The sequence below is a fragment of the Mustela lutreola genome, chromosome 13 (genome assembly GCF_030435805.1).
Source record: "Mustela lutreola isolate mMusLut2 chromosome 13, mMusLut2.pri, whole genome shotgun sequence".
Lineage (NCBI taxonomy): Eukaryota > Metazoa > Chordata > Mammalia > Carnivora > Mustelidae > Mustela > Mustela lutreola.
The window spans coordinates 1,901,233-1,924,249 of NC_081302.1; positions in this window are offsets into that span (position 1 = coordinate 1,901,233).

Here is a 23,017-nt window from a genome sequence, read left to right on the forward strand (position 1 = left end):
CTATAAGGTTTGGGGGAACATAGGGTTGAGGAAAATATTACTTTGGAGCCCAAAGGGGTGCTGCTGGCCGGAGCATCCCACACTCCTCTCACTCAGAGGACCCACCGATTCCAGCACCTTCTGACCGTGGGACTGCAGGCAAGTCCGCAGCCCCCAGGCCGCCGTCCCCTCGTCTGCCGCACGCGGGGACCACGGCCTCTTCCTCCCCGGCCCCTCGCGCAGACGAAAGGGAACGGGAGTCGGCAAAACGCCGGGTGCGCGGCAACCGCTCGAGAACGTCGGCGATCGTCCTTCACACACCGCGCAGGACGGCCCGTCCGTGCCGCCCTCTCTGACCCCGGCCCCATCCCCAGTCTCCAGAGCCGAGCGGGCGGAGGGCCCTGCCGCAACCAGGTGGCCGTCTACCGCGACACCCACCTCTCCCCGCGCCCCTGCTTCTCTTGGTCAAACATCTGAAATCTTAACAACCGAGGTTTCATTTGGGGCAAGAAAGCTGTTTTTCCAACACCGCTGCCAACAGCGAGGTAGCTGTGGGCAGAGGACTCCGACCCCAGGGCCCAGAAGAAGATGCCCGCCAGCGGATGCCCCACGGACACCCCATGCCCAACCCTCCCCGGGAGCGGCAGGAGGCGGTCGTTGGGGGCGGGGAGGGCCAAAGAACCAAGGGGGAGACCCCACGCCCCTCCCCCACCTGCGACGATCTCCTCCGGTCCCAGAGCTCTGGGCAGAGTGGACAGCCGTCATCAGTGAGGGCTGTGTGTGCTCATCTCCCGTGCCCCGGGCCCCGCTCCGTCCCCGGGGGACACACGGGCTGTGCTCCCGAGAGCCCCTGCTCCCCAGGGCTCCCCCAGAATGCATCCCGCACAGACGCCCTGACGGCCGGGCCAGCACCCAGGTTCGCGTCTGCCTGCCGGCTCGGACCACAGCTTCCGCGCTGGCCCCGGGGTCCCTCGACCGCCACCCCTCACCGCAGACCTCCTCCTACAGACGCGCTCCCTGGTGGCTCCGCTCCCCCGGAGAAGGCGGACGCCCACAGCCCGGCCAGCGCAGCCCCGATCGCTGGTGTCACGCCAGCCTGGGGGAGGCCGACCTTCCCCGGGAGGCCTCGCGGCCCTGAGCAGCCGCAGCAAGGGGCCTGGAGCCACGGCCAGCACCTGGACCCGGGGGAAGCGCACACACGTGTGCGCCCGCCTGCTGCCCCCCCCCCCCCCACTCACCGAGCGCCCTCCCCTGCCCCCCTGCAGACGAAGCGGCCTGTTCCGCCAGGCTCTACCCCACATCAGCTCGGAGGGGCCAGGGGGAGGCCGGGGTGAGCAGAGGCCAGGGGAAGGCTGACGGCCCCGCCAAGGCCACAGACGCATCTCCGGCCCTGGGACCCTCCCGCCGACCCACACCCCTGCACACACAGCCCCGCGGTGGAGCCCCACGCCCAGGCCCGCATCCTACTCACTGGCCGCTCTGCCGGCCGCTCCCGGGGCTCTCCGCGGGGTTGTCCTTCCACAGGGCCTCGCCGCGCCGCCCTCTCGGGCCGCGTCCTCAAAAACGCCCCCGGGTGGGAGGCTGCGCCTGGGTGAGCTGCCTCCAGGGACCGGAAGGCAACACGGGCCCGCCGGAGTCACGACCCCTCGGTGACCTCCGCCCCTGCCGGCGGCCACGCCCTCTCCTCCCCCTGCTCACTTGCACCTGACGCGGGGCCAGCGCCAGGACGGGAGATGGGAGGTAGTGCCGAAGGAGTAAAGCTCGAAGAGTCGAATTCGAGCTCGGCAGAGGGGCTGGGTCTGCCGTGCCCACAGCCGGGGCGCCCCGCAGCAGGGGCCGCACAGGGAAGGGTCCCCGACCCCAGCACGGCCGGCACGCCGCAGCCGCTCCGCAGGGGTGGGTGCCGACGTTCCTCTGGGAAACACACACCTTTCAGGCCAAACGTCCCCCAGCGTGGGGTGGTAACAGGCAGAGACAAGACTAGACGACCACCGGGGGGGCGGCCTGTGAGGGAGGGAAGTCAGACCCGAACCCGTGAGAGCCTGGGACCCCATGAGACGCGCCGTCCTAAACAAGCCCCCGCACGGGAACAGGCTCAGAGACGCGGAGGACATCTGGCCACCACCGGAGCGGGAGGGTGGGGACGGACAGACGCTGGGGGGGGGACGGACAGACGCGGGACGGAGCCCCGGCTGTGTGACGGACGCGTCCGGGAGGAACAGTGCACGTGTGAAGTGTGGGGTTGCCACGGTGACGGTGCCGTGCGGGGACAGGTGGGGACCGTGCTGTGACCACGTCATCATGCGTGTGACTATCCCACTGCTCTGCTCCGCACCTGTGGCGAGAATTAGGTCACTAGCCTTCAACCAACAATTTCTTTAAAAAGCAATTTTTAAAAATGCAAGATAAGCTTGATTCAAACAGCTAGAAATAAAATGATCTATAAAGTGAAAAAAACAGATGCCTTTGGGTGATTTCTATTTTCTAGTATTTTTTAATTTTACTCTAGAGAGTTTATTTTTATAGAGAAAACGAAACTGTTGAAATAGAAGGATTGCGAGGTGGATTTTCCATGAGCAAGAAAAAGTTTTAGTGGCCATTCCCAAGCACGCGGAAACTGTAAGGTCGCAGCTGACGGGCAGACAGACAAGCCCAGCGCAACCGTACTGACCTGCCTTCATTCGCTTGGGTTCCGACCCACACTGTCCTCTTGTCGCGGTGCTGGCGATCCCGCGTGAACAAAGACCCTTCGCCGTGCAGAGGAGTCTTCACGTGTTTGGGGAGATCGGACAGGAACTCGCCGATGCCTTCAGTCCAGGTGACAGACTCTGTCTGTCTGATCCGGGAGCGTTTTGCCAGAGGAGGGGTCTCAGAACCTCCCCAGCCCCCACCCTCCAGGGCCTCCCCACACTCCCCAGGGCACCCGGAGGTGCAGAGAGAGAACCGGGCCGGGCGCTCCTCTGCCCGCGAGGCCGCCCTCCGACGCGGTTTGGGAAGCCCTGACTCTGCCGCCGACCTCACTTCATCTCGTCCCCCGTTGAGCTGTGCCGCGGGGCTATGGTCCGTGAGCCCCAGGCTGGGCCTACCCCCCCCCCCCGGCCCTCCATCTGCTCCCCGGTCTCCCCACTCTTTGCCGGGGAAGCCGCTGTCCGCACACCCCCCCCCCCCCCCCCCCCGCCGCTCCTCTCGCTCCTGCGGGTTCTTGCCCGAGCGACACCCGTAGAAAAGCAGCGAGTTCCAGAGAAGTGGACGGTCTGCACTAAGCCGGGCTGTGTCTTAGCAGCACCGGCGCCCCCCGCCCCGCGCCCCTGCAAGACGCCCATTTCTGGCTCCACAGCTGTTCCCTCTAGGCCGTGGCCTGCAGGATGGGGTGGGGGAGGGGCAGAGAGTCCTCAGTGCCCCGGCCCGGGGTGGGGGGGGTGCTTTCCATCACCCCTCAGGCCCCTTGGCCCTGCCCGCCTCCACCTAGAGAATTCTTTTCCTAAAATGCCTCCCTTATGCCTCTCGAATGCTCGGCACGTTCTGCTGGGACCCTCGTCTGCACAGGACGTTAGAGCCGCAGGAACGGCCGAGCTGTTTGCAGGGGTCGGGGGAGGTGCACATCCTTCTCCCCGCGAGACCCCTGCTCCTCCTCAGTCAGCCCTGATGGCCGTGGCCTCCGAGGGTCTCTTTCCTCTCCCAGGGACCCAGACAGCGTCCTAGGTCTGTGTGGCAGGCACGAGCAGGAACGCGCACATGGAGAGCCGGGGGATGAGCAGACAGCCTCCCCCGTGCCCTCAGGGAGACCTTCCCGATGCCCGAGAGGCCTGGGTGCCCTCCACCTCCACGTTCATGTGGCCCCCGGCCCCTAGTGAGGAGTCACCCCACAGCCCGGCCGGCATCCCAGGCCACACGGAGCCTCCCCCAATACCGATGAGGGGGCATCATCCCTTTCCTCGGGGACGGTCACAGAGCACCCCTTTGTGACTTTCTGCAGGAACCATTGTCAGGAGTCTGGTCAGTACAGAACCCGGCAGTCTGGTGGGACAGGACCAGGTTCCCGGATGGTCCCAGGGAAGGAGCCACAGGAGCCCGACCATCATTTCTGGTCCCATAGGGGAAGAGCATACAGGCCCAGGAGTGTGCTGGGAAGGGTCAGCCCCTGGGGCGTCGGTCCGGGATGCCGGGGGCCCTAAGAGCAGATGAGGGGCCCGTGCAGGGTTTCCCGAGAGCTGTGGTCCAAGCTGTTGGTGTGTCCGGAAGGGGGTGGGGACACGAGGCCTCTTACAAAACCATTGGGACCAATGATGCTTCTGAGCCCACTCAGAACGTGGCTGACCGCCTTCTGAGCGAAGGTGGAAGGTTTCAAGTCAATTATCTTCTTTTTCTAAAGTCAGGTAGTGCCCAGGATGGAAGACAAAATGATCTGTACCTTTCAAAATAATAGAGCAATTTGTGTCTTTTTGAACATCAAAGGTTGTGGTGACAATCGAGTGGCCTACTGCCTCAAGACGTGGTCTGTTCTGTGTCCCAGCTCTAAGGAGTGACCACCCCAAACCCCAGCACAACTCCGTGGTTCCTGATTGCCCAAGCACGTCAGGGAAACAGATTCCAGAAGACGCCCTTCCAGCAACAACCAAGTCAGACTCCCTGCCCTTCTCAGAAACCCCACACGTTTTCCCGTGAAGGTCGTCATTCGTGGCTGGAGCGTCCGCCGGACCGATCACCGCATCTCACCAATCGTTAGCTCTCACGATAGAGGGAGCCCCGCTTCAGACACAGCAAAATGTGGAAAAGGTCCTGCTAGGCTCGATGAGCTACAGCCCTAACTCACAGCCCGAGAGTCCCTCACATCCTCTCTCGATTGTGCGAATGCGCAAAGCCACGCTGAGAGGTGCAGGCGGCGGGGCCAGGAGAGCCCCCGGCCCTGGGCTCCCCTGCACACCTGCCCCTGCTCCCGCTGCTGCCGGAAGGGACGTTCACGCTGGGGCTGCAGCACCTAGTTAAGGTTGAACCAAGCCCCATTTTCTGCTAAAGGAGACAGACACCATTTTACCAAAGACGACTGGACTCCGGTGAGAACACTACTTGCCAAGAGTTAAGAAAAGGCCCCGTAATATGAAGACCTTATGGCCCAGGAGAGATGCAGCCCATGGGGTCTGTCATCTGACCCATTTTCTGCAGAATTGCATAGCCAGAGACCACTGATGAGCGCGGCCGCAGCCCAGGGACAGAGCCCACTCTGCGCTGTATCACGGCCCACCCCGCTGGACAGGAACCAAGGGGGCACGCTCAGTCCGATCGCATCCCCACACCAGACTGAGCGCCAGGGCCTCCGGAGCCCCTCCCCCGCGTCATCAGGAGGATGCCAGCCCCCTTCCCGGGCCTGCAGGACCCATCTCTCACACTCATCTCCCCAGAGAAGGGTTCACAGGCAGCTGCTCGCAGGCACAGACACGGCTGAGGTCCGTGGGGCAGGAGTCAGGGTGGCCGGTGTGGCTCTGACGGTCCTACTAGGTTCCTGTGCCAAGTCCCAGAAGGTGAAATTCTGCCTCCAGGCCTTTGAGTTACTGTGAAGGCACTTGGGCCGAGGAACGAGGCAGAACCCTCGTTTTTTTGCTTGGTTTATGGCTGACGTATCAAGACAAGGCCTGAGCCTCCCTTTGTCCTCCTGCAAGGGGCCCACAGATATGGGGGGGGGGGGGTTCGACCTTGCACACACCCAGAGGTTGGCTGTTTGTTGGGTGTGTGTTCCTTGAAAATGAGAACGTGAGAATTTAAACAGACCCCAGGAAGCAGCACAAATAATTCCTTTATCTTCAGAAGGACCCAAGGCCGAGAGACGTAGCTCTGGTGTCAGGAGTGGAAATAAAAGGGTGATTTCAAACAACCGACAGATCCCAAAGAAGAAACAAGCCAGACAGTCCCACGCAAAGGTGACACACCGGTCCTGGAGACCAGCAACGACCCAGGGTGAAGAGATGACCGGGCAGTGAGACACCCCACACCGCACTCCACTTTTTAATACTCAGGGCTGGATCTGTGGGCACCTTTAGGTCTTCCTTAGTCCCTATTTTTCCTTTAAATTTACATTCTCAAATCTTTGCTTCAAATCAAAGGATAACAGCAAAAATGTTTTCTAGCAGAACCCAACGAGAATTATTTGAGTCAAACCAACTGGGTGAGGGTTCTGGTTGTAAATCATACCCTCACGATACACTTTCTATAAAACTGAAGATGCCTGCCGTATCAGGCAATGCTGGAAAAGAATGAAAATGATCTCTGATAATAATTCCAACCTTTGTCTTCCAAAATAAGCACCCTCGTAAGTCCTTAAACACAAATTCTAAAGGATATCCAAAACCATGTGTAGGAAATAGACTCTCTGTGTTAGGCACACACTACTTGTAGGATGGTAAGAATCCTGCTGCCGAAGCCTTCCGCCCAGGGGCCAGGAACTTACCCCCTAAAACATCATCTTAACTTTTCAAAAAGAGAAGAAATGATATTCTGAGAATGTAACCAACACCTTCCAAAGAGCGCTTGAGTCATTTCCTTCACTTTTTAAGAGAAAACCTCCCGGTGCCCGGCGGAAGGCGGCAGCCATGCACGCGTGTGCACACGGAAAGCCGGGGGTAGCGCGGGGCAGGGCGTTGTCAGGTCTGTGTTCCAGGAACCTGCGATCTTTCAGAAACACTTGGAGGAAGAGTTGCCCATCGGGTCCACGCCGTGCGCCCCACGTGCACGACGCAGTGGAACACGAGGTTCACGAGGGTCGCATGCCGGCAGCCAGCACGGAGCCACCCGCTGGGTGTGAGCTCTAAACTGTCACAGCCCACGGCCACCGGAGGGCGTCGCCGTCTGGCCAGCTTGGAACTGGGTCTCCGCGCACCGAGATGCGATGTGCATGCGGCACTGGAAATCCACTGGACCAGACCCCAAAGTCTCAGAGGGGCCGCGGCCACGCAGAGCTGGTGAAAACAGAGACAGACCCGGGAGCACTGGAGGCAACTTCCAACAGGTCACCATCTGACTAACGTCCTTTGACACTGTTGGCGTTGGCTGCCAGAATTTCTACAACAGCCTATTTTGGACCCAGTTTTTACATCTGACCTCGTTCCAATGATCAAGGGTCTACAGTCTTCATCCACATCCCGATTCCCTAAAGAGGAGAAAGACGTGCAGACACCCGTTCCCTACCTCATGTTTCCCTGTCTGGCAGAAGACCTGGTCGGGTCGAGGGAACCCAGACCCCCTGACAATCAGGACTCAGAGGTTTCCGTGACGGGAATGCGGGAATGGAGCTCCGGGACACGAAATAACGAAGAGCCTTCGGCTTTATTTGCATGCACCTTGGCGTGAATCCATCCCCCGCTCGGGTGGGTCACCTTGTGCCGGGCAGCGTTAAGACCCGACGAGTCACACTGGAGCATTTCCGTGTTTTCCTCTGGGGGTTACCACCCCCCTCTTCTGTCTCTCCCCCTCCTACATGTGACAGTCCATTTTGCAGATAAGCAAACCATTAGAGGACACGGAGCCACAGGGGCAGGTCCCAGGGCATCAGCCTTCCTGCCCCTGGGTCTCCGACCACCCGGCACGGGCACCCCGCCCCCACCACGCTCATGGGCCACTGGCCTCCCTGCCTCTGCAGGAGCCGCTCGGCTGGACTGTCCGTCGCCTGCTCCCCAGCCCGTCCGGTCTGCGTGTCCAACCTGCCAGCACCTGAGCTAGGCGCCCCTCGCGTCTGCACTTGACCGCCCAGTACCACCCACACCCTGCGTCTTCAGAAAGAAAGGAGCAGCTCCTCTTCCCACAGACGTGACCACCCATCACAGGGCTGGGTGGGGAGGACAGCAGGGGACGGAGGGCCGGGCCGGGGAGGGGTCGCTGCCGAGGGGAGGAATCTTTGCCTTCTGTCTCAGGACGCTCAGTGGACCTTCTCTGCCACGGGAGACCGACCCGCTGTGCAACACCCGTTCTTGGGGTCCAGCCCGCACACAGCTTGGGTGGAGATTCCCGCTCCTCAAAATGCCCGTCTCTGTCCCGTGACACCTGCAGTGCCCTCGTGTGCCCCCACGGTCACCCCTCGGCAGCGACATCCTCCATGCTCGGGGCCATGGGCAGAGAAAAGGCTCTCGGCCATCCAGGAGAGGGAACAGTAAGTGTAACTTCCTTTTATCTTTTTTTAAATAACCGAAGAGAAAAACCAGGCACAAGACCAGAGTCCCAAGCGACCACCTTCTGCTTTCCAGACACCTGCCCCCACCTGGGCTTGCCCTGCTGGGATTGCCAGGCCTGCACCCCCAGGGGAGCCCTTTATTCCCCCGCCAGGTGTCCAGGAGCATCCCAGGCAGAGAAGGGGCAAAGCCACGTGAAAATAGGAATTATTCAGAGGAGAACTCATCAAGACCACGAGCTAGTGGAAGAACATGGCAATTTTCCGGCCAGAAGCTGCCGTGCTCCCTGGCTGTGGTCGGCGTAGCGCGTGGAGCCGATTTCCGCACCCTTGCTTCCACAGTAAACACCCTCCAGAACTTTCTGGGACCATTTCCTCTACGTGAAGCCGAATGCTAATTGTCTGGCAATCAGCGGCCTCGGCTCTCACACGGGTTCCACCTTCACAGGAGAACGGAGCCCCCACGCCGTCGGGGGGAGGAAGTCGTCAGGAGCCTGTCAGGGCTTTTCCTGACCGAGGATATAACGAACGCCAAGAGAATCCTGGCGTCCCCCTGCCGCCGCCAAAAGTGAGCGTGAAATGGACTTTAAGATCAGAATTTCAGGTGCTCGTGGTACCCAGGCACAGACTGCCCGCAGCGGAGGGAAGCGCGCGCAACGAGAACCCTGCTCGGAGAGACTCCTGGTGTTTGCCGGAGTTGAACACACACAGAGGTGTGTTGAGCAAAGCAGAAAAACATACACTTGTGGAAACTAATTGGATAATGACACGCGTTTTGCCACAACTGTCAGTTTCCACTGCGCCTTCGAAGTTCTTTTGTTAAGCTCGCAGTTCCTTGTTAAAATACCCAAACAGCACAGAACACCTGCTCTCCAGCCTCGGCCCCGCACGCGCCCCTGCCTGTCTGGACGCAGACAGACGCGCCGGCCGCTCCTCGCCTCCTGCTTTCTGCGCGTTTCCACGGGTGGGCGCGCCGGTCACGCACACCGCATCTCTCAAACTCTCCAAGTTGAGTCTGCAACACGCCAGGTTTCCGGCTCTATCTCTGCTCCTTGCATCCAGACTGAGGGAGGGCTTTGCGAGCCGGAAAAACCCAGGACTCCGTGCAACCGTCACAAAAAGGGCAGCCTGGAGTGAGACTACCAGCAGACATAAAAGGACCGAGGCAGCCCCACAATCAGAATCCAGCAAGGGGGACATGATTCTGACCCGCGCTCGCGCGGCTCACGGCCTCCTGCTCACTTCTCAGCAGGAAAACAGTTTTTCCTCTCCACATCCTCTCTCTTTTCTCTCTCTCTCCCTCTCTCTCTCTCTCTCATTCCTTGTGCATGGAATGCTATTCAGAGCCAAGAAAAGGGAACTTAAGCAGCAACCCCAAAACAATCCCAAACGAACAGCCCGAGGCTTCTCCCCTGAAGAACGTCCCTCCCGCGCGCGCAGCGTCCGTTACCCGCACGTCTCCCTGCGTCCTTATTCTCACAGCTCTGCGTTCAATGCTCCAGAAAAGGACGTTCACTCCCTGGCCCTGGCCCCTGCATCTGGGTCCAGGAACACCGCGGCTGTTGACACAATCCAGCATAAACACGGGGCTGGCACACATCTTCACCATCACCAAAATATAACTTTTTACCAACTTGAGAGAGAGAACAAAAGTCACTGTGGCCCAAGTGGCAGCCATCAGCGACACGTCTGTCGGCAGCAACCCCAGCCCCACCTGAACCCCACGGCAGGCTACTCCCACACTGGGGGGCTCCCGAGCTAAGTCCACAAACACACGTCTCACCGGGAGACACAGGCATGCTGCCTCGGGGGCACACAGCGCGCACACACACACCCCCTCAGGAGGGTCCCAAGCCGGCTCAAGGACAGAGCGGCCGTGGCCTCCACCTGTGATCAAGCCAGAGGTCGCCGCGGCCCCGACGCTCTCCCCCTGCACCCCCCCCACCACTCGGCACAGCAGAGTGTGCCGCCCCTCTGCATCCCCCTCTCCCTCTCGACCACAGATGCCCCTTCCTCCTGCCGGGGGCACCCAGCAGCCTACCTGCCGTGGCCCGCGTGCAGCTGCCGGGCTGGTCCAGGGCTCTGGGACGCTCCGGTCCTTGTGGGCACCGACAGCCTGCGTCTGCGAGTGACGAAGGTCCTGTGGCAGCCGGCGGGGTCTCCGGCAGCCGCCACGGCCCTGGCAGTGACGAGCACAGCTGGAGACCAGCCACAATCAGCAGAACGCGGTGTGGCGGCAACCCGGCAACACCCGACCCCGGGGAACGACCAGGCGAGGTCCCCTTGCAGAGAGAGGCTGCGAGCCCACGTCGCCGAGCCACGTTCCTTCTTCGAGATCGTTCCAGCCAGCCCGTTCGAGCTATTTTTACTCTACCATAATGCACTAGGTCTGGCTTTTACCCTATTGAAAGAGCATGAATATATTATTATCCACACAAAAGAGCGGGTTATTGTTTATGAATTACCAGCCTTCCCAGCAACAAAGGCTATTTTCATAAGAAAACTCAATTTCATTTTAGCTCCAATTTGATTACCAGCTGAAGAAAAGGCGCTCTGCCCTAGCCCTCAAAGGATTTTTATTCATACCATTGAATGGGCTTTATTGCTTCCTTTTCAAACTGACGTAGAAAGCTTTTAGAGTAAAACATTGACAAAAAATTATTGCGCTGCTATTTTGTGCAATAACAGAGCAGAAGAGAGCAACGGTTTCTCCGCCGTCCTTCACGGCGCTGCAGAACAGCAGCGGCTGGCATTAATGACAGACCCGAGAGAGGACACAGCTAAGGTCTCACAATGCACGTCAAATCTAAATGATCACTATACATTGAAAAGCCCCCAAAAAAGCCCACAGCTGATTGATTCGCGGCTTTCACAAGAAAGACAGGCTTGAAGACTTCATTGCACCACAATTTACTCGGAATTATCATAAAAATGAACGTAGAGGCTGAATGTCACCCGGCGCGCTCCAAAAACACACAGCCGGGGACAAAGGGCACGCGGGCGTTCACGCCTCTCGCGGCCGCAGCTGAGGGCCGCTGGGTCTCCACCACGGGCTTGACCCGCCTCTGTCGTGGGGGCCGGGCTCAACCCGGGGCCCCTGGAGCAGCGTCGCCGCCCGTGCCGGGATAGCCGTCCACTGAAAGCGGGAAGATCGCGGCTGCAGATGATGCCCAGAGCCCCAGATGCCGGACCCGCTCACCGCAGCCCGGACCGGCGTCCTGGGGCTGCCTGGAGGCTCCGCGTCTGCCCGCTGGCGTGTTTCCCTTCCCCGAGGAAGCAAGAAGTTTGCAAGGACTCAGCTGCTCGCAAAAGCAGTTCGGGGGCAGACGTTGAAATGATGCCGGGAGGGACTGCTGAGGGCTCTCTCCAGGCGCACGCCGCTTCTCCGTTCATTAAACTGTGAGCAGCAATGGCCAAGCTCGCAGGGACCCAGGGACCACAGGAACCTGCCCTGGACATTATGCAAGCAGAACGCTTGGCGCAATAAGGTGGCGTCCCAGCACCCGCCCCCCCAGGGCCAGCGCCCGCCGGCGCCTCGGGCAACACGGGACCAACCGGGACTGGGAGGGCGCCCTGAGCAATCGGCCGGTCCTCAGTCTGGGACGGCTGCTCCGCCGGCCGGCCCAAGAGGCACTTGAAGTGAGGAAGGCGTGTGTCATCGTCCGTGTCGTAGCGGGAAAGCAGTTTTCAGCCAGACCTGCTTGCTCAGAAGCTGGCCGGGAGGCGACACACAGCAACAGCTAGGAGAGAAGCTTCAAGCTGTCGGCACAGCCGACGGGGGGACGTTCGGCCAAGCATACTGGGAAGGTGACCCGACTTCTTCCTGCCCCTCCGGCTCGGCGGGGCCTGACTGATTCCGAGATCTGCCCTTCATACGCGGCTGTGCCGACCTCCAGGCAGCGGTCTACGCTACTCTGGTCACAAGCAATAAGGCAGTATCTGTGTCTGTAATCAAGTAAGACTTTTTATAAGATTGGAGGAAAAATAAAAAGCCTATTACTCGTGGGGGGAGAACCAAACCAGACAAACCAGAGACAGGAGAGACTACCCTGGCCGGCCGTTCAGTGTTTCAAAGGCTGCCGAACACACCCGCACCCGCCAGAGTTGCCTTCCCGGCAATCGGGCCGGCAGAGCTTCCCTGTGAGCCGGGCCACGGGATGATGCCACGTTGGGATTTTCGATTCGTCTCTCCTGAGCAGCCCCGTGTCTGCTCACAGCGTCGCAGCTCCCACAGCGACAGCCGACTTCCCGCGAGCGCTCCCGGGCTCTAGTCGAGCCTTGGGCCCTGGGCTGGTGACGTAAGCTGGCGTCCCAGGAAACCGCCGGCTCTGTTCCTAAGATACAGACCAGTCCACATTCGAATACCCCGCAAGTCTTTATGGCAGTGATGTTTCATAATCGGCCGAGAACCGCGAGCCGTGCTCCCTGGGGACACACGGGGCGGCTTCCTGCATGCCTCCGCACGGCGCCGGCACGACCCAATCAGCCCATGTCCAAACCCGTCGGCCCGATCACACTTTGTGGGACGTGTTTCTGTTTCAAGACACTTTAATATATACTGTCCGTCCGGACACTGCGCTCGCGGCCGACTGCATGGACTGGGCCGCAACGTGGCTTCCTGACTCACACACGCTCTCCGCGAGGCTCGCCGCCGCCTCCTGCGTGCAGACTCAGACGGCTACTTCACACACCAAGAACACCCAGAAACTGAGCTGACAGTGTGGCTCTACGACCCTGACACGGAGGCGTTTTTTAAGCACAAGGACCAAACCAGGAATGGGGGTACAGGGACAGTCACCGTCGCGGGCACAGTCAAGCTTCTCTCCCGCTGTGGAAAATCTGCGGTTACACCTGAATTTAGTAAGTAGGTGAGTTCACAGACACGGGCTATGGGACCCCGAGGACCAGCTTCATCGTTTTCTGACTCAAGGCCGCCTGCCGTCGTGTTCTCCCACGGCACACACACACAAGCCCCGGCCCCCGTGTTCTGTGGACACGCGGACTGCGGGAGCCGTTCGGGATACACGAGGTTGTGCGGGCAGGCCTCATCTGACAGGACGGGCGGCCTGAGGAGAAGACGTACAGCTCTCCCCACCTCTCTGCACGCCCCAGGACAAGCCGTGCACGGGCCAGGAGGCGTGTGCTCAGGCCTTGGACTTCCACCCTCCAGAGCAGCAGAGTTGACGGCCGTTCTGCTCGCTGCCCGGCGCGCGGTGTTTAGTTGCAGGAGCCCGAGCTGAGAGGCAAGCGCGTGCTGGAACAGGGATGTGGCCTCGTCCGTCACCCTGTACACACGTGAGAACGTATCTCCACGGGCTCCTCGAGGAGCAAGACGGGAGCTGACTGGAAGGTGGCAGAGAAAGCGAAGGTGTGAGCCACACCTGGACATCACTAGCCTGGGTCCCAGGGACAGGTGGCCCTCAAGGCCGGTGAAGGAGGGACAGAGTTCCCAGGTGGCAGGTAGGCCTGGCTAAGCGGGGAGTAGGGACAGAAGGCTGGGCGTCCACCGGCCAGTGGGGCCCAGGGGCCCACCAGACACAGGGGCAGCCGTGTGCCCTGCTGACGTCACAGTCCCCTGGGGAGCTTAGGAGAACACAAGGTTCTGGGTCTCCCTTGTTGCGAGGCCCTGGAAATCTGCTTTTCTAAGTCTCTGCTCCAGGTGGCCGTACTCTTCCGGAAGCCAGAGGAACACAGCTATCACTGGGCAGGTAAGGGCCACTCGACCCTTTGACCGACACTGGACAGAACCACCACGCACAACAGGTAAATGTCAGGGTCCCGAGATGAGCCTCCCCAGGAGAACGGTGGCTCCTCCTTCACCCCACGGGGAGACCCCACCCACTGCCCCCCTGGGATGCCGACCTCCAGCCAGGCTGCCGGCTTGGCTCAGAGAAGGCCCTCCTGTGCGGGCCCAGGCTTAACTCAGAAGAAGGGTGTTTTTAGCCTTGGGTAAGGCTCACTTCAAGGGAATGAGGCAATGCACAAAACAGAGGAGATGCGCACCCCTCATACTGACTTCATGTTCAGAATAAATGCAAAGGAAGCTTGGAGAAAGAAAGGAGGCATCTTCTGAGCTGCTGTGGTGCCCACAAAGCCAGAAAGAGCTGATCAGGTAGATGTGCGATTTGCTTGTGGGACGACCGGCTGAGCCTCCCACTCGATCTATGAACTCGCTTGTCTTCGGATTTCCAGACTGCGGCACCTAACAGCTGCTCGGGGGGAAACCCGGCAGGACACGGCTTCAGGCAGCAAGGATGGATGAGCTATCTAAGAAAAACAGAATCCTGGGGCGCCCGGGGGGCTCAGTCGGTGAAATGTCTGCCTTCGGCTCAGGGCATGATCCCAGGGTGGAGCCCCACGTCGGGCTCCTTGCTCAGGGGGGAGCCTGCTTCTCCTCCTGCCCCTCCCCCCGCTTGTGCTCTCTGACAAATAAATTAAATCTTTAAAATAAGAAAGACAAAATCTTGAATTTGCATCACATGTTGACTAAGGGCCAACACCAAAATTAATAAAATTAGGGAACATGACCACGAATTCAGGTATTATGAATTTGATTATGTTAAAAATAAACGAACACAAGGTCTTTCAAACTCCAAGGTCTCACGTTAAGACATTTTCTGCCTTGGTCCTGTCCCACCCAGCCCCACGCGCACAGCCCACGCCCACGCCCGCACCCCACGCCCACAGCCCACGCCTGCACGCTACGCTCTTGCCTGCCTTTCAGCTTTGGAGGCAACGGAGCAGAAGCGCTGGTCGGTGAGGAAATGCTGCACTCCCTAAGCAGTTCTTCAACTATCTAAAATCAATAACCATATAAGTGGGGCTCCTAGAAGTCAGATCGGGCCGTCAAGAGGTTCAGAGGGTCCCGGGCCTCGGTCCCAACGTTTCAGCCCTCCGTGACAAGTCGAGCCCCGTCCCCTGGAAAGGCAAACCCCGCCACAGAGCACAAGTAAGGAAGCCAAAGAAAACGAAACGCTCACGTCAGCACCAGCAGTACAGTCCCTGCGAGTCCGGCCCCAGAGCGGCCCTCCGTCCCGGCCGACAGGGTCACAGCGCGCACGCCCTAACACGGCTCCCACCCGGTCTCCTCCGAGCAGCCGGGCCGCCCTGGGAAGACGTCGTTTCTAAGTGTGGTGTGTCGCACGAGACGCTCAGCGGGCACCAGCACTCATGAAGCGCGTGACTCTGCCACTGCACCTGCTCCTCACCCGCTGCCCGAGAAGCAGGGTAAGATCACTCCGATCGCGTACGCATTGTCCAGTGCGGATCTCATTCTACTCCGTTTCCAGACGCTTTAAACGTGTGACTCACCCGCGTGCTGCGCCTCCCCATCTGCTCTCTGATCCCTCCCCTGGTCACCGAGAGAGGGACGGCCGCTCCTTGCAGTGGGCTCACAAGCCCTTAAGATAAATGCGCATGAATGCCCGAGCCCCCCCCCCCAGCCGCCGCAGCGTCTGGTCCCACACACGGTGGTAAGAAATGAGCCCCATTCAACCCGAAGCATCAAACTACCTCATTTCAGAAATTTCTATGTAAAATCCTTCTGGATTTCAACAAGCATCTTCTCATCTTGCCCAGCGATGTTGCCCCAGGGACGGGTGCTGGTTTCAAGCCTCCAGGGGTGCTGGGGAGGACACACGGCCATCGGATCCGGTACACGCAGCGGCTACACCTGTCTGCCCCCTGAAGGGGCAACCACGCCCCAAATGTGCGCGGGGTCTGCCCTTCCCAGAGATCTCCCCCCCGCCCAGCACGCATCCAGACCACCTGGAGAGTGGCCCCAGGTGACCCAGCTCTGCTCACGCACGCGGGAGCCTTCCTGCTGCAAGACAGCCCCGGGCTTGACCTGCGATGGGTTCTGGGACAAGCACAGTTCCAACAGGAGGGACACATGGCTTCGGGGCTAGGAACACATGGCAGCCAGCAGCCTTGGCCGTCGCGTGCTTCTCAGGACGATCTAACGGTAATTCTCCCATCCAGACTCCGAGTCTTCTTATGTACCAGTTCTGACACTAACTACCCAGTCCACCTGTCCTCACCCGTGAAGGGCTCCGTCCTGCAAGATGGCCAGCCCCCTCAGAAACCAATGCCCCAGCTCTGGGTCCCCAGATCACCTGCACTCCTGCGGAGCCAGGTATAAATCTGGGGTTCCTTCAGACTCAGTAACCTGCTACAACTCCTGTGACTCAGGAAAATGCTCTTTTGTATTATGGGGGTCTTTATAAAGGATGCAAATAAACAGCCAGATGAAAAGGTAGCCAAGTCTGCCAAGTCTGGGAAGGGGTGTGCGCAAAGCTCCCGTGCTGTCTCCAGGAAAGCCACCCTTCCAAACCGTGCATGTGCCCACGGCCAGGAAGCGTTTGGAGCCTCGAGGTCCAGAGTTTTGGTCTGGCATCCGGCTAACTGAGCTCAGTCTCCACCGCCTTCCCCTCCCAGGAGCTTGGGGGAGACTGAAGTCCTAACACTTCTACCTAGTGAGTGCCCCCTGGGGCAGGAGTCAGCGCAAAAGCTCAGGTATGGCAAAAGGGTTTATATAACAAAGGAGCCTCTGACAGTTTTAGGATTTTCTACAGTTTTAGGTTTCCTAGGGTTTTAGGATTTCTATGCCAGGTCCTGGGGACAAAGACCAAATGCATTTTGAATCTACCCACTAGGGCGTCTTGCAAGCCCACACCCCTGCAGCATCTACAAGGTACACAGTAGCGTTGCAGCCCTCTCTGGGCTTGCCAGCAAAGCCGGCCCAGCTGGGGCTTTCCAGAACACGGAGCTGAGGGCAGAAAGGGCAGAGGTGACTCGGGTGGACAAGTCAGTGCAGGAGCTGCTTTGCCTTGGGGGTGCTTCTAGTCTGTCCCCTCCTGCACGAGGGCCTGCCCCGTCAGCACCTGCACACTCAGCTCAGCTGGCCCAGGGCCCATGCCTATACCCCTGCCGCACACGCCCCTCAACCAGGCCACACCGTGGGCCGACGATGGTGGGGAGCAGCCTCTGGGGTGGGATGGGGCCGGAGACTGACGCAAACACAGGCTAGCACACCCACGTGTCAGTGCCGTTCTCGCCACACGCTGGCTGGAGTGGGTGCGGCCGCCCGGTGCGACAGGTGAGAGCTGCTGAGCGGAACATTCACCACCACCAAAGGGGGGCCCTGTGGGGGACGGTCAAGGTTCTTCGGGACCCACAGTGCGGAGGTACAGGATCTACCGGGTATCAGCTCCCGCAGCCACGGAGGCTGAGGTCCCACCGCCTGCCTTCCGCAAGCTCGAGCCCCAGGAGAGGCCGAGCTACAGGTCCAAGGCCTGGGACCCAGGAGGGCCGAGGCTCCTCTGCCAGACACAGAGGAGATCCCACGTGCCCTCCTGTTTGCTCTAGTCAGACCCTGCACTGCCCGGAGGCCGCCACCCACCCGGGAAGGATGCCCGCCTCACTCGGCCCCCGTTCAAACGCTCATTTTCCCCAAAAACCCCCAGAGCGCTGTCCCCAGGCGTCCGGGCCCCCTGTGCGGAAGGAGGAGCCCATGGCGCCCACGGCCACTCCGCAGAGCAGGGTTACCACTCGCCCCGCTGTGGAGGCGGGGTCTGAGCCCAGGGGTGAGCAGCGCTGCTGCGAAGCGGCGGCCACGGGAGTCCCGAGAGTGCCAGCCCACTCGGGAATCTTCAGTAGCTCCGTCTCTTCCCTTCCTGCACCCAGGATGCTCGCTGGGACCTACCTGAGCGAGGGGCTTCTCGGGCGCCCAAGCATCCTTCCTCAGGCCAGGGGAGGTGCCAGCCGGCGGGGCACCCACGGCTGGCCTGGAAGCCCGGGAGGGATCCGGTTCCCCGCCACTCAGACCTCACGTGTGTGATGCCCTCACGCCACGCAGAGGGGACCACGGTCCAGCTCAGGATGACCTAACTGTCCGGCAAGGCCCCCGTGCTAAGTGGGGGAGCCCAGAGCCACAGACCTGGCGTGTCTCTGAACCACACCCACATCCGGACTTGCTGGTACCCAGTCGCCTGCCTAAGCTCACACCCACCTGAACAGCACAAACCAGAACCTATTATCGTGAGGCAAGGGCCTGACACCCTCCCACTCCTTCCCCACCAACTTCCCAGGGGCATGGCATGAAGTCTCGCCAGGATTCGGGTCCCGCACGGTCTGCCTGTGTCCCGCCTTGGGCCAGGTGAAGCCCAGGGGTGGTGTTGCCGAGAGCTTGTGTGAGGGCCACGTCCGGACGGGGGGTGCTGCACAGGGAGTTCTGAGGCCCCACAGGGTTGGGCAGCCGTGCCGGGAAGGGGCCAGCCAAACCAGGAGGGAAGGGCTGTTGGTCCCGATGGAGGACAGGGGGCCACAGGAGCTGAAGACAAGGGGGCGATCTGGGGTGAGTGCCCACGGGCACCTGGGGGCTGACTCAGCCAGTGTCTGTCGTTTTGTTCAGGCCACGGACACCTGCCGCGGAGGCGGAAACAGGTGCAGCTGGCCAGCTGGGCACATCCTTTCCCTGGGGGTGGATGGGGGCAGAGGCATGGGGCCCAGATGGACCTGGCCTTGACTCTGGCCGCACAGACGCTTGCAAACCCACAAACCAGGCGTCCTCAACAGTGGAAGGACCTGCGTGGTTCCCCCGTAGCACGGCGTGTCTCCTCGTCGCACGGACGTGGCCCCAGTGGGGATATTCAACTGTTTGTCTCGCCGAGTTTGACCAGGACAGTGTAAGTGCAGAACCCGCTTGGCCTCGAGCCTCCTACGTGGAGGCAGCAGCATGTGGCCCAGGTCAGGACCTGCAGCGTCCTCCAGATCCGGGCGCAGGACAGCGGGCTCGTGGGACCTCAGCTCGGAGCCACCTGCCCCGAGGGTCACCTGAGTCCAGAATCTCCTTCCACCTGAACACAGGTGCTCGGCACGACCCGCTAGTGCACCCAGGGTGGCACGGGCGCTCGGCATGACCCGCTAGCGCACCCAGGGCGGCACGAGCCCTCGGAAGGAGCAGGGCAAGGGGAAATGAAGGTCAGACGGGAGGATGGTCGCGCAGGAGAGAGAACAGGGAGACGCAAGAACCAGAGCTTCCCCGAAGGCCAGAGCGCGCGTGGGGGGCTCGCGGATGTGGAGGGCCCCGGCGGAGGCGCGGCAGAGCCGTCCCGTGCACCGGAGACGGGCTCCGGCATGGAGACATCCTTCCTCTTACGAAGGCAAAATACCAGCCCCTCCCGAGCCAAAACCACTCCCGTGAGCCAGGCTTGCAGCGAGACAAGGCGGAAGCGGACGGTCAGCTGGTACAGAAACCGCAGGCACAACGTGTGGATGCCCAGTTCATTTTCCTCACACACGTGCACACGTGTGCACACACGTATGTGCACATACACACGCACACGTGCACACACGTGCACAGTTAGGAAGCACAGAACCGCTTCTGTGTGCCCAGCTCCAGGCTGGGCGGTAAATACTGTTGAAGGGTTTTAAATGGGAAGGCAAAGCTGTCAGCTAGAGGCAACGGCACCAAAGCCTCTTCACGACCCCGAGAAGAGAGAGGCTGTCAGAGTGCGGAATATTCTAGAGGGAAACAGCGAGTAGGGCAGCGAGTAGTCGGCTCGAAGGCAGGCGGCGGCGGGGGAGGCCTGGAAGCGGCGCGCTGGGCACGGACGGGGTCTGCGGGGAAGACGGAAGTCCAGCTTCCCCAGCGTCCAGCGTCCGAGCACAGGCAGGGAAGACTCGGGGGGGCCGCCCACAGGAACGGGTCCGGACAACGGGGAGAGGACGTCGTCATAGCTGCCAGCCCCAGGGGAAGACGCAGGAAGTGCGACCGAGCGACTCCAACACCAAACGAGTCGCCGTTACGTGCCACCGTCCCAGCTCTGCGAGACTCAAGGCCCGAGCCCAGGTTCCAGGCCAGGCCTCCCTCCGTGCCATGAGGTGGCTGCCCAGCACCCCAGTCACGAGACACTGAAGCCTCGTCCCTATTCCACAGGTGAGGAAACCGAGGCCCCCACATGTAACCCGACAGCACGATTCCAACCAGGACATCGGAACCCCAGGCCCCACCCAAGAGACCTCCCGTGGAGCCCTGCCCTCCACCCAGGCCCCACTTGTTCTGGGGCTTTCTCTAGGGCTTGGTGACCAGGTCCTTGTCGCCCGAGGACGAGGCTACTGATAACCTCACCAGGAGACAGGCCTGAGCCAGGACTGGCCCCGAGACAGGACCTGTGGTGCCCCACCCAGCCCTCATGCCACAGCCCCCAGAAATTCCCCTCACTGGAGTCTGTGGAGGAGTCCGTGGAGTGCCAGGCCTGGGCCCCCATGGGTCTGAGAAAGGGGAGTGATGGGAGCTTCCAGGGGGTGCAGGCGTGCCAGCCGCGGGCATAGGTGACAGCCCAGCGCAGTGTTCACCCCTGGCTGGGGCGACATTCAGACACTTAGCAAGCTTACTGAGCAGTCCGAGAAGGGAGACCACTGGGGGCCTGGGAGCCTGACCTGCCCAGGAGGCCCCAGCTGGTGTGTGGCAGAAGACCGGGACTCGGGAGGCCGAGCGGCGCCCATCACCCACCTCCCCGGGGGCATTTCAGTGTGTAACCACCTCTGCGCTGTGCCTCGGCCGCCGCTCGCAAGAAAGCTGGAAAACGGAGGGCCAGCTCCCACCGTCGGTTCAGCCCAGTGGGCAACGGACACGGCAGCTGCCCGTTTAGGCTGCGGTGCTGTGGGTCTGCCAGCCGGGCGCGGCCGGCCGGGCTCTGATCCACTCGGCTGTCAGCGGCCGCCCGCGCCCTCTTCTCGAGCAGGTGGCTACTCCGGGCAGGGCCCCTCGCTCAGCCTCCAGCAGGCCGCCCGGCCGTGCTCCCAGGGGCAGCCGCGTTCCAGGAGGGGAGGAAGCCGCGAGACTTCGGGAGGACCGGGCTCCGGACCGCGGCGAGGACAACCTAGCACACCTGTTGGCCACTGCAAACCGCCTCTCAGCCCAGCTGCGCCGCAAGGAGCCGCAGACCAGCTCGGTTGGAGGGCTTTGCAGACGGAGAAGCGCCATCTCTCAATCTGCCGCAAGCGCTACCAACAAAGGACGCCTCACGGCCTCTAGACTTGTGGGGCCGCAGAGAGGGCGGAGGGCAGGCCTGGCTCGGAGCACTGGCCATGTTTCCGTTCAAATGTTGGAGGGAGCAGAGGTGCTTCTAGACGGTCTTGCCTGTCGACCAAGAGGCCATTTTTGTTTTATGTATTTGGTTTTTTCTTTTATTTATGAAATCAACTGAATCCAGGAGTAATTTTTCTCCGGGTTTTCAAATAAGGCTTTAAAAGGTTGGCTTTGCATGTTCTTGGCAGAGCCGCTGAGCACAGCTTTGGAGACTATTGAGGGAGGATGTATTTATGTTCAATGTAGTCACATCTGATGGGTATTTGGGTGAAGGTTTTTAAATAGAAGAAAGGGACCGAGTGTACAAAAGATCAGAGGAGACACGCGCAGCGCAGGCTGACGAGGCACAGAGGCGGCGCGGGACCCCACGTAGACTCTTCCAGCGACTAAGCCCATTGTGGCCAAAGGGGGATTTAGCAGCTTTCCCTCCGACCTGATAAAACCAGAAACCCTAGGTGTGCACAAAGGTGTTTTTCCCTAGATAAGATTCTTCTACGGGTCTGGTCTGCATTTAACCCGACCAGATCGGGTATTTTAGAATGCGTTTGGTCTGAAGGAGGATTCGCTGCTTCCCGTGGAGGGAAGTTGAAGGCAGCTGGGATCCCGTCAGAGCTCCGGGAAGTGGGTCCTTTATTAGCATTTTAATGACCCCAATTAAAGATGAGGCCTCTCCAAGTTGCAGAGCAGAACAGGGAATACGGGACAGCAGACAAGGCCCCAGGGCCCGGGAAACGCCCGGGCTGGCGCTTCCTCCCATCACCTCTCAGCGGCTTCCCGGACGGCAGTCGGCGGGTCCCCCTACACAGCACAGAAACCAGCACTGCGGGTCGCTTGGGCAAAACATCCCAAACCAGGCGAGTCCTTCCCTTGCGTTTGGCTCCGTGAGGCAGTGATCGTGAACCCCACCTGGGCTGGCCACGTTCCACAGACGTGTTCTGCCCAGGAATGGACCCTCTGCGCCCAAGGAGTTGGCCAGGGGCCGTGTGTCCACAAGCTGTGCGGCGGGAGGGACTCTGTCCCAGGCCAGCCCCCAGCAGGCGTGCCTTCCCTGGGAGACTGAGCTCGGCCAAGGACGAGCTGCCTATCCCGTTAGCCTCTGGGCCCACCTTCCTGACGAGACAGGGACCAGGCCAGGAACTGTCTCCACCCCGTTGGTCCGGAATTGTCCGCGCAGGACACCAACGCCTGTGGGGACACCATCCTCAAAGTCATTAGACCGCCAAGCGCTCAGCTCTCAAATGGCCCATCGTAGACTCCAGGGCTGAGCGGACCGTGGACATGCTTGTGTCCAGTGCCCTCTCCCATCCTCGGTGGAGAACTGAGGCTCACGGAGGTGGCCGACTGATGACGTGGTCCGGTCCTTAGACAAAAGTTTGCCAGGGTCTGGTCGGTGGCTGGTACTCTACAGTGGACCCCTGCCCTGCCCGCACGGCAGTGGGCGCCCTGGTGGTCTCCGTGCCAGTGTCTGCACCCTCCCAGGACAACTGCCACAGAGAGCAGAGCGGCCTGTGGGCGTGGAAGACCGGCCGGACCCTGACACAGGAGACACAGATGCTGGCAGGGGGCCACGGCGGGCCTGACACTTAAGGAACATGGAGGGCCCCCTCGTACCAAGCCGGGCGAGGCCTCGGAGGGGCCGGAAGCTTCTCAGCGCGACCAGGTCTGTGGTCAGTCTGGCCGTGCGAGTGGCACAAGCGGAGAGTCGGGCCGGGAGCACTCACGGTGGACGCCAGCCCGCGACCCCGGGGAACCGAGAGAAAAGCTGTGCGGACAGCGGCCGGCGCTCGAGG